The following is a 9,740-nucleotide window of genomic DNA, read 5'->3' as shown; positions in this document are numbered from 1 at the left end:
CGTGGAGCGTGTCTTTGGAGAAGGTGCCAGAATCAAAGTCCATCATCTTCAGCTGCCACTGGCCAGCTCCAGGAAGAGGTTGTCGTCCTTGAGCTCGTCCTTGGTGGCTCCAGCAGCAGCAGCCCCACCTGGTACAGCTTCTCCAGGGGCTCCTTCTCCTTCCCTGGGGCCACACCAGGCTCTCAGGGTTCTGCCCAGGGCCCCAGCCATCAATGAACCAGACAAACAAAACCAGGGGGGATGGTGGCCACCAGTGCTTGCCAGAGCAGGCCTCCAGCTCAGCTGCAGCCCAAGAGCTGCGTGTTCCCTTCTGATGCTCCCTGCTCAGAGCTACAGACAGGACAAAATAGTCTGCTTTGCTTTGCCACTGATTGCCAAGAGCTGTGTGGGGCTGTTACCTGCCAGGCCCCTGGATCACACTGTGCCCGTGGGTCCCTGCCATCCTCTAGGGCACATGAACACCCTGCAGCCAAGGAGCACTGAAGAGCTCTTCCAAGGACGGCCTGTCCAAGGGCTGCATGGACAAGCACCTCTTAAGAACATCCTGGCACTCTGGGCACAGAAACCAGAAACCACCAGGCAGCTGCAGAAGGATCCCGCCCGCTTTGGCCCCCGTTCCCGTGCCCAGGCCATGCTGGCTGTGCCCAGAGCTGGGCCTAAACTTGCCCATGGATTCTGTGCTTTGGAGGGCAGCAGGAGAGCAGGACATGTGCCACCTGCTCAGAGCTGACAGAGCGGGATGCTCCTGAGCCCACTGCTGGCTCCCAGCACTGCTATTCCCCCCGTGCCACAGAGATGAGGGATCCACACAAAAGCAACCAAACCAGGAGCCGACACTTTCATTGCCTGCCAGAAATGGGTCTCATTTTGCTCTGCATTCCTTTCCTAGCAGGTCTTATCTATTAAAAACAAGAGAAAAAAGAAAAGAACCAGAAAAAGTATGAGAGATAAAAACAAAACCCAAATGTGGAAAGAAAAGTCTTCTGCAACTTTGGATTCAGAGGGAATTGATATTTTTTAAAAGAGAACTCAGTTATTTATCTTTTTTTTGTTTCATTCAGTACTTGCATTGTTTTCCTTCCTTCCTTCCTTCCTTCCTTCCTTCCTTCCTTCCTTCCTTCCTTCCTTCCTTCCTTCCTTCCTTCCTTCCTTCCTTCCTTCCTTCCTTCCTTCCTTCCTTCCTTCCTTCCTTCCGTCCCTCACAAGCCACTTCTCACCCCATTGAAGGGGTGCAAAGCAGCAGGATCCCCTCCCAATTAGGGTCCTCTCACCCTCCCAAAATGTGGGGATTTCACCTCAGCCCCCCAAATTGCGGGGGGTTTATGGCACTTTCCCCAAATTCACTGCAACCTCCCAGAAGCCACTTAGAGGCCCTAAAATTGTCAAAAAGCAGCAGGTGCCTCCCCAAAAGCAGCTCCTGGTTTTCCTCCCTGGAGTGCCCCACTCCAAGTGTTCAAACCACCCCATCAATCCCAAACTTCATCCCACCCCCATGATGCAACCCCCATCCCATCCCATCCCATCCCATCCCATCCCATCCCATCCCATCCCATCCCATCCCATCCCATCCCATCCCATCCCTCCTGGACACCAATTCCCCTTCTGTGGCTCCTGACTCCCCACAGCCAGGCCTTGGGGCTGACGGATCGAGCCATTTGGGGCTGCCATCGACACATTGGGGCTGGGATTGAGTTTATTGGAGGCACCCGCTCAATCCCTCCATCCCAAATGGGAGCTTGGAACCTCTCCTCAGCCCTTGCTGTGCCCATGGGCTCACCTCAAGTCCCAAAATGAGAGCCAGGGCCCCACAGCCCATTCAGAACCTCTCAACATTGCCAGAAACAGCAGCATCCTTCCCAAAATGGGCTCCCCGGCTCCCTGACAATAGGTCCCCCTTCCAAGCACCAGAGCCCCCCTCTCAGAACCCCTCCCTAAGCATTGGGGGGCACCCCAAAAATGCCTCAGGAATGGGACATACCCTAAAATCCCTTCAGGAATGTGGGATACCCCAGAACCCACTCAGCAACGGGGTCCCCCCGGCCTCATCATGCGCAGCCTTCAGCTGGCTCAGCCAGAGCCCATCCCGCCCTCAGCAGCCCCAGCCCAGCCCAGCCCTCCTGGGCAGGAAGCCCCAATGGCCGAGCCGGCCTGGGACACTTGCAGGGATGCGGGGGCAGCCGCAGCTTCTCGGGCCAGCCTGTGCCAGGCCCTGAGCGCCCTGCCAGGGAACCATTGCTGCCCCACATCCCATCTCAGCCTGCCCTCGGGCAGCGGGAAGCCGTTCCCTGGGGCCCGGCCCCGCAGGCCCTTGGCAAGAGTCTCTCTCCCCCAGCAATTGCTGCTCCTCCCTGCTGCGGGGCCCGAGCTGCAAGTTGATTTTCTGCCGCTGGCCCCGGCCCAGCCCCGAGCCAGGGCCAGCACCTTGCCCTGGAGCTCTGCGGGCGCTGCGTTTGTGCGGCCGCAGCGCAGCGGCCGCAGCTCGGAGCTGCCCTTTGTGTCCCCGCCGGCAGCTGGCAGAACTGGCGGGGCCGGGCCAGGGCCGGGCCAGCCCCGGCCTTCCCGGCTCTGCGACACAGCGGCGGCAGCCCCAGCCTTCCAGCCCTGCACACGCTCCCACACAAGCGTCCAGAGCCGCGGCCACCCAACGCAACTGACCGGCCGCTGACCCCCCAGCCTGGCCTGATGGCCATTCCTCTGCCCACACCTCGGCCAAGCTCCCCTTGGCCACCTCCTGAGCCACAGTGCCACAGACAAGTGGCACATACAGCTACAGAGCTCTGCAGGGAAGAGCTGGCAGGGAACGTTCATTCAACAGAAAAACCACCAAGAAAAAGAGAACTCCCCCCAGCAGAGCTGTTCCCTCCTGCAGTAGTTACACCTGCACACGCACAGCACCTGAGACTGCAAGCAATGAGCATTCCCTGGGCACATGTGCAGCCCAAGCAGCTCGAGGACAGCCTTGCAGCAGGACTGCTCTCAGCTGAGCCAAAAAGGCCCCTCTGGCAGCTGCAGGGCCATTGCAAAGGGCAAGGGCCAGAGCCTCAGCCCACGGGGGAGGAAAGGGCTCTGAATTCCCCTGCCCTGGCACCTCAACCCTGTTCCCAGGCTGCTTCCCACACAGGATTCCTCTGGAGGACTGTGAAAAGCTGAGAAGCAGCTCTGGCTTCTCCACTTTCCATGTCCTAGAGCTGCCTGGCAGAAGAAATGGAGGGACAGCTCTGGTGGCACAATCCCTCCCGGCCCAGGGCACAGCGCTGGGAAGGTCTTTCCATGCTGAGGCTTTGCTGCGGCCAAGGAAAGCTCCTGGCTCAAGGTCACCTTTCCTGCTGGGCCAGACCCCCCGAGTGGCCCAGCAGCAGCAGAGAATTCCAGCACAGCCCCGGCACGGGCAGGGCGGCCCTGGGCGGGCTGCGGGAGCCGGCAGCGCCTGAGCTCAGAGCAGCTGAGCCCGGGGGCTCTTGGCCAAGGCTGAGGCCCAGCGAGCATTTCTCAGGTCACAGGGCGGCCTGGAAAGGTGCTGGGGGGGATAATTCACCCCTCAGTGCGGTCCCAGTGGCTCCCAGTATTTCCATGTCCCTGGTCCCAGTGCTGCTCCCAGCCCTGATCCGTGGGGATGGGAATGTCCCGCTCCCTTCCTGGGGCAGGCTCACACCTGAGCCAGGTGTGCAGGGCAGAACCTTGCCCTGAGCCCAAGCCCTGTCTCCCCTGCAGGATCTGCTTCCCATCGGCCTCTTCCTCCTGCGGCCCCACGCCCAGCTCGGTGCTGAACGAAGGGCGCTGGGCCGGGGTCATCCCCCGGCAGGGGCTGCGCACCCCCTCTGCCCCCTCCCCAAATTCCCTCCCGGGGCAGCAGGGGCTGGCTCAGGAGCCCTGGGGCTCCTGGGGCTTCGTGCTTTCCTTCCTAAGGAAAAGAACCGTCCTTCTCATCCAGGCTCCCATGGCCAAAACTGAAATTCTACCTCCCAAATTCTGTCTATCCAAGGATTGCTCCCAGACAAAAGCTGCCATGAGAGACAGGTCTGGCTGCCCTCACCCATGGTGGCCACCTCTCATCTTCTTCCTAAACTCTTGGACTTTGTGCTTTACTTTCATGTGGAATAAACCCATCCTTCTCAACAAGGTGCCCATGGCCAAAATTGGGATTCCACCTCCCAAATTCCCAATATCCAAGGGCTGCTCCCAGACAAACCTGCCAGGACAGACAGATGTGGCTGGCCTTGGCCTCTGGTGGCTGTGTCTCATCTGCCCCTGAAACCCTGGGGCTCGGTGCTGCCCTTCCTCTGGAGACCACTGTGACCCCGCGTGGCCTCGTGGAACCCAGGGGCCGTTGTGACCCTGCAGGGCTGGTGGCACCAAGGGAACCATTGTGACCCTGTGGCGTTCCATGGAGCCAAGGGGCCACTGTGGCACTGCTGGGCCCCAAAGAACCGAGGGGCCTTTGTGACAGGGCAGCTGGGGAGGTCCAGAGTGGACACCAGGAGAAAGGAATTTCCCTCCCAGGCAGGGCTGGGGTGCAACACGTCCCCCAGAAGGAGCCTGGAGCAGCCCAAGGCTTTGTGTGCCCAGGTAGAGGCAGGCAGGACGCAGAGCTGCCGGCAAAGGAAGGGGCCAGCCAGGTGGGGCAGCCGGGGGGATGAGGACAGCCTGCAGGGACAGAGGCGCAGGGCAGGGACAGCGTGGCACAGCCTGGGCTGCAGAGGGCAGAGGGATGGGCAGCAGCTGCAAGGCCCTGACAGAGCCAACTTGTGCAGCCCTTTGGCCACGGCTGCTGGCCCTGGCCCTGAGGCCAGCAGGAGACAAGTGACCCTTGCAGCCCTGGGGCCTCAGTGCCTCCTTGTCCCTGCCCAGCAGCCTGGCAGGGGCCGCCCCATGGTGCTGCCCTGGGCACTGCCCATCCCCACTTCCCAGTGCCCCGGCAAGAGCCCTGAGCACTGAGGGAGGGACAGGATCTGCCTTGCCAGGGGCTGGGGCTCAGGCCTTGGCCCTTTGCACTCAGGGAACACAGCCAGGTTTGCTCAGCACCAGAGACACCTTTCCCTTGCTTGTCCCCACCTGCCATCGCTGCCTCCAGAGTTCTGCTCTCACTGGAACCTGGGGACACTTTCACGTGAGTCGTGTCCTGATGGGACCCATTAAAAGTTCAAGAAACTTTGGACTTTGAATCTTTGAGTTCTTGAGAAGTTTTTTGAAGACGCTCTGAGGGACTGAGTCTGATGTGAACAACACCAAAGGCCTGAGAGGGTCATTAAAGTCCTTGTGCTGCTGCTGTGCTGCTGAGCTGGGCCGGGCTCCTGGCACAGAGGGAACTCTCAAGCTCCTGGCAACCAGCGAGAGCTTCAAAGAGGCAGCTCTGCTGAGGAGCAGCTCCTCTGCCTGCCCAGCAGGGCTGAGGGCACTGCCTGCAGGTACCTGGGAGGAGTGAGCAGAGAGCTAGCTAAAGCAGCTGGAAGGACAGCTCTGAACTCATTCGTGGAGAAACCTTCACAGCGTGGGACACAGTGAGTCTCTGGCTGCAGGGATCCTCTAGAGCTGGCCCATGACACGGCTGCCATGGCTGTGAGGATGGCTCTGCTGCCGTTCCTGCCTTGGGGGAGGATGTGCTGCAGAGCGGGGCTGCCCTGGGCACTGTCAGAGGGACAGGGCAGGACGGCTCCTGCTGCCAGGGCCGGCTGCAGGCTCTGAAGGTGGGCAGGAGCCAGGGGTGCCCAGGGCTGTCCTGCAGAGCAGCTCCTGCAGCCCTGAGGGCTCTTTGCCAGGCCAGGGCATCTGCCACCTGCCAGGGGCAGCTCTCAGCCTGCCTGGGAGCTCCCCATGGGCTGTGGGGAGGAGTTGGAGGTGGAAGGAGCGGCCCCCCTCAGGGCAGACTCCTCCTGCTGGGGAGGTGGTGCTGCATGGCCAGAGCTGCTCTCAGCTTTCTCCTCAAGGGAAGGGAAAGGGGCTCTCAGGTTTGTCTGTGTCACTGAGACTCCTGCACTGCTGCCCTGGGGATCAGCAGCTCTGCCTCAGATCTCCCTCAGGAAGTGCCTCCTCACACTCCTCTGCCTGCAGACAGCACCAGCAGCACCTTGGCTTGCAGCATCTCCCTTTGTCTGAGCTGCCCTTCAGGCCCTGCTGCCAGGGAGATGCCCCTGGGCAGTGCCCTGTGCTGGGAGGGCTCTGCAGGGCAGAGCTGAGCCCCCAGGGCTGGGCTGGGCTCTGGCAGCACTGGCAGGGACAAGCCTTGGACCCAGAGAAACAGCTGCCAGGAGGCACAACTGCAGGCAGCAGAGAGCCAGAGCAACCACAGCTGCACAGGGAAAGGAAGAAGGGTTTAGAGCAATGGTTTTGAAATTGGGGCCTTCAAAAAGTCACTTTATTTTTCAAGCCCATTTTAAGTACAATCACCAGGAAATAGAGGGAGGTGAAATGAGCAAAGGGCACCTGTGTGGGGACCAGCAGGTCCGACTGCACTGGGGCACAGGGAGCCCTGTTTTCCCTCTGGGCCCCCAGTGTTCAGGCTGAGAGCAACGCTGAGGATGAGGCAGCAGCACAAACCTGAGCTCAGAAATCAAAAAGCTTAGCCAAGTTCTGTCACAGGAGGAGAAGTTGTTTTGAGGGGATTCCTAAGAAAATAGCATAGGATTGACTCAGGGGAATCTGTCCCAGCTTGTCAATGCCTTCTTCCAACAGTCCAGAGTGCAGAAATGTCCAACAGCAGCTCCATCAGGCACTTCCTCCTGCTGGCATTGGCAGACACGCGGCAGCTGCAGCTCCTGCACTTCTGCCTCTTCCTGGGCATCTCCCTGGCTGCCCTCCTGGCCAACGGCCTCATCATCAGTGCCGGAGCCTGCGGCCAGCACCTGCCCAGCCCCGTGTTCTTCTTCCTGCTCAGCCTGGCCCTCAGCGACCTGGGCTCCATCTGCACCACTGTCCCCAAGGCCATGCACAATTCCCTCTGGGCACCAGGCACCTCTCCTACTCAGCATGTGCTGCTCAGGTGTTTTTCTTTCTGTTCTTCATCTCAGCAGAGTATTCCCTCCTCCTCATCATGTGCTACGACCGCTACGTGTCCATCTGCAAAGCCCTGCACTACGGGGCCCTCCTGGGCAGCAGAGCTTGTGCCCACATGGCAGCAGCTGCCTGGGCCAGTGCCTTTCTCTACACTCTCATGCACATGGCCAATACATTTCCCCTGCCCCTGTGCCAGGGCAATGGCCTGGGCCACTTCTTCTGGGAAATCCCACACATCCTCAAGCTCTCCTGCTCCAAATCCTACCTCAGGGAACTTGGGCTCATCGCTGTCAGTGTCTGTTTGGTATTTGGCTGTTTTGTGTTCATTGTTTTCTCCTATGTGCAGATCTTCAGGGCCGTGCTGAAGATCCCCTCTGAGCAGGGCCGGCACAAAGCCTTTTCCACGTGCCTCCCTCACCTGGCCATGCTCTCTCTGTTCCTCAGCACTGTTATATTTTCCTACCTGAAGCCCCCCTCCATCTCCTCCCCATCCCTGGATGTGGCAGTGTCAGTTCTGTACTCGGTGCTGCCTCCAGCCCTGAACCCCCTCATCTACAGCCTGAGGAAGCAGGAGCTCAGGGATGCCCTGAGGAAAAGGATCACGGCCGGTTTTCAGCAGCAATAAACTCTCATTCTCCTGCAGAGCTGCTCTGATGTGACTCATTAATGCCCACTCTGTGTCCTGTGTTTGTTGCTGCTGACACAGGTGTTACGCTGCTGTGAATTTGTTCACACAAAAATCTTTGTCTGTTCCATTTTTAATTTGGTATTTGCCTTTCCAGTGTGACCCAGAGACTGTAGAAACGGGGAGCTGCACTACAGTATGTGTGTGCTGGAACAAAAGAAAGAAGCCTGTGTTGTCTTGTTTCCCTGACATCTTTCCTCCCTGACTTCTCTGGAGCTGCAGGGTCGGTGCCTCTGGGCAGAGCTGGGGGAGAAAAGAGTCCCAGCAGGAGAGCACTGCCAGGGAGCCCCAGGACTTCTCCTCCGTAACTCCTCTTCCTTCCCTTCCACACTCCCCTGCAGAGCCCCTGTGTTGGTTTCAGGCCTCAGGGCTCTGTCAGCTGGGTCCCAGTCCTGCTGTGTGACTGCCCAGGGACTGCAGGCAGGGACAGGCCGTGGGCACTGCTGGGACAGAGCTGGGCTCTGCAGCAGCATTTCCATCATGCGAGGGCATCTCCCCAGTGCAGGGCCTGAAAGCTTCAATCTCCTTCCCAATTTTGTCTCCAGGATGTGCCCAACGCAGCACCCTGGAGAGGAAACCAGCCCTGAGCAGCAAAGGGTGGCAGTGCTCAGGGTGGGGGCACCCAGCAGTGCCCTGGCAAAGCCAGCGCCGCTGCCAGCAGGGGCCTCTCTGCCCAGCTCACAGAGGTTGTTCTTCCCTCCATGGAGGGACATCCAGGGACCGGGTCAGGGCTCCGTGTTTGCAGTGCACAGACAAGACACAGCCCTGAACACCCTGTGTGTGAGGGGGGACATAAACCCAGCGAGCACAAACACCTTCAGCTGTTCCTGGAGTTCCCAGAGAGTGCCGTCCCCTGGGAACCCCCTGGATGCGGGGCTGGGATGAGCTCCTGTGCACAGAGCTCCCCGTGCCCATCCCTGCGGCCGTGGGGCACCTCGGGCAGGGGCAGGGCAGGGTGACACCCGCAGGGCTGAGCTCCCTGCCAGGCTCTGGCAGCGGCAGCAGAGCCCAGGGAGCCCCTGCCCGTGCTGCAATGAACTGTCTGTGAGCGTGCCAGGGAAGGACTCGTGTCCCTGAGCAGCCCTGGGGCTGTGAGCAGGGCATGAGCCCAGCTCAGGGGTGGGCACCCGACAGAGCCCTGACGCTTCTGGGTGTGCCCATAAGAGAAGGCTTGGGCAAGGTGACCGTGGTAAAACCTCTCTGTCCATCAAGTGACAACCAAGTGTCTCTGGCACTGTCCCTCCCCAGCCAGGCACCGGGAGAAAATAAGCTGAGAAAACTGTGAGTCACCATGAAGAGAGATTAATGGTTAGGGAAAGGAAGTAAAGAGCAAAGGCCAAATGCAGAAGCAAAGAAACCACAGGGAGGCAAGAATTCAGTGCATGGAGTGGCTGCCTTGGAAGACAAATGGATCAATATAGAAAATCCAGACACCCTCTCGCCCCCTTCCTTTCCCCCAGTCCATTGCTGACCCTGACGTCCCATGGAATGGGAGATCCCTTGGGTCAGTCCAGCCCAGCTGTCCCCTCCCTGTGCCCTTGGGAACACTTGCCCACCCCCAGCCCATGGTTTGGGGGGGCTGCAGAGACGCCTCATGCGGGGCCAGCCCTGCTCAGGGACAGCCAAAGCCTTGGGCTGGGACCAAGCCCGCTGCAGCCACAAGTGGCAAGCACAGCAGCCCAGGGGCTGCTCTGGACAAAGGCAACTCCAGCCCAGCCACAGCCTGGCCAAGGGGGCTCAGGGGGCTCTTCCCACCTCTGTCATTCCATGAATCTTCTCCCTGCAGAGCTCTGTGGAGACACAAGTGACAGAGAGGCAGAAGCAGAGCTATAAAATGCACCAGTACAAACACAGCAGCTCCTGTGAGGAATGAACCCTCCCAGGGCAGCGCTGGGGCAGGAGAAGCACCCAGAGGGAGGATGAGCTCAGGGCATGTGTGTGTGTCCAAGGCACAGAGGGTGAGGCTGGGCAGAGGTCAGGGCAGGGCTGGCAATGGCAGCGCAGAGCTGAGGGCAGCGAGATTGTCCATTGGGACACGACGCAGCCTCATGGAACTCAGCAGGCC

Source organism: Aphelocoma coerulescens, unplaced genomic scaffold, assembly GCF_041296385.1.
Source record: "Aphelocoma coerulescens isolate FSJ_1873_10779 unplaced genomic scaffold, UR_Acoe_1.0 HiC_scaffold_276, whole genome shotgun sequence".
Taxonomy (NCBI): Eukaryota; Metazoa; Chordata; class Aves; order Passeriformes; family Corvidae; genus Aphelocoma; species Aphelocoma coerulescens.
Note: the sequence above shows the minus strand (reverse complement) of the source record.